The sequence below is a fragment of the Poecilia reticulata genome, linkage group LG21 (assembly GCF_000633615.1).
Source record: "Poecilia reticulata strain Guanapo linkage group LG21, Guppy_female_1.0+MT, whole genome shotgun sequence".
Taxonomy (NCBI): domain Eukaryota; kingdom Metazoa; phylum Chordata; class Actinopteri; order Cyprinodontiformes; family Poeciliidae; genus Poecilia; species Poecilia reticulata.
Window position 1 is genome coordinate 5095609 of NC_024351.1, and position 2119 is coordinate 5097727.

The window sequence follows — 2119 nt, forward strand, 5'->3', positions numbered from 1 at the left end:
AAACGTTGGCTGGAGATGGGCACCAGCACCCCTCCCGACCCCACTGAGGGAAAAAGGGTGCAAGAAAATGGATGGATGGCATCAACTGGATAAATGCTGCATTGCATTTTTTGACCATATTTCTTTACCTGTTTTCTGTCTTCTGTTTGTCCACTTTGCTAAATTTTGAGCCTAAAACAAAGGACAGATGCAAGAATTGGGGAAGAAAATACAAATTTGACATTCAAAACTGTGATTAGCATCCTACATTAGCGATTAGCACTGCTAGCATTAAAAAAGCAATACTTGGTAGAGAAAGTAGATCCTRAGTCTTGATTTTTAGATTTCCAGAATGCTGCCAACATTTCCAAATCCAGCATGAACTGCAACAAAGGTTGTAAGTTTAAATGGATAAACACAGCAACCTTATTCTGTTTAGTCTTCCTGTTATCTGCTGAATGTTTTGCTCTCTCTCACTCTCATGCAGCCTGAATGAACCACACATGTCTCAGAAATTAGTAGAAAATTCACATAAATTTTAAGTAGCTTTTCACATATTTTATTTTTCATTCTGTTAGCTTCTTAGTTTCCATAAACATTAAAAATAGAAAGTTTCTTTGTTTTATTGACAGTTTGATGTTTTTGTTTGATAAAAACTGTAGTTTAAATCAACTCTACTGGTCAGATATCAACCCAGAATTATGCTGAAGACTAAAAATTCAACTTGCTGAGTGATAATTAGCCAAATATTGGTAAACGTATGTATAAGTTTGAGCCTGTGTGAATAATTTGGATATGTGAAGATCAGAGAAAATCCACGATAAAGTGAAAGCCATTTTCTGTTTTTGTATAATTATTCCTCCCMTGGAAAAACAAAAGTTTAAATAAATAAGTCCAAGAGCCAAAATGGATGACGTGCATGMCGATGATGGCCGCATGGCATCTTCACRCTGAGGTGTGAAGATGGTGAAGAGAGGATCAACATCCTCCACCTGCTGCAGGTGTTTCTCTGTTCAGACRCACAGACCGAACTCCAAAGAGCCGCGGAGAGCGACATGTTAGCGCTGAAGCTAGCTCTAAAGGTTAAAATGGCAGAAGAGGTTTTAGTTTGGGATGGTGACCTTTATCTTCCTGTCCTCCTCCTTCCTGTCCTGTTTGCACAATCACAACACAAGCAGAGATCATCCTTCAACAAAGTGCAAGCAGAGCTTGCTTCCACATCAGAAACAACAGAGTCCAGTTCTGGTTCTGGTTCTGGTGGGATACAGAAAAGGACAGAAGTGCATTGCATTCACCTAAGAAAAAAAAWATCAAAATATCTCATAATTCTTAGAAAATATGTCATAATTACAAGATCTTATCTCCTAATTATGRCATGTTTTYTCRAAATCTTATCTTGTAATTAYAAGATCTTTTCTAGTAATTATGAGTTCCGATCTTGTAATTATGGCATCTTATCTCAATTATGAGATTTTATATATTATATATATTATATTATTTGATATTTTCTCATAATTACGGGATGTTGTCTTGTAATTATGAGTAAATGTTTCATAATTATGGGACAAGATGTAATTACAAGAAAATATTTCATAATTAGTAGAACAGATCTCATTATTAAAAGCTCATGTCTCATAATTATCTCATCTTATGTTGTAATTATGATATTTATTCTTGTACTTATGAGATACGTCTTAAGATCTCGTAATTATGGCATATTTTCTTGTAATTACAAAATAAAGTCTCATTATTATATAACTTATATCTTAATTATTAGATTATTTCTTATATTTTTGAGATCTTAGCTCATAATTTCATCATCTTATTTCTCAATTACTAAAAGTTTTTCTTGTAATGAAATATTAACTCGTGATGATCAGATTTTGATGTGGTAATTATGAGATGACTATATTTTTTCTTTTTTTTTTGGTGAATGCTGCAGCAGACCCAGAAGTGCAGCAGTTCTGTCTGCTGCAGCATCAGCAGCGACGCTGTGTTGACGGTTTTCTCCATCTCTCACTCTGCATCTGAATCACTCATCTAAAATTCAAACGAGGCTCAGGAAAGGTGACGAGGAAAAACTAGCAACAAAAGTTTTGTTGATTTCATTTGGCCGGTGCAGAGGTGTGAATGTTTCTCC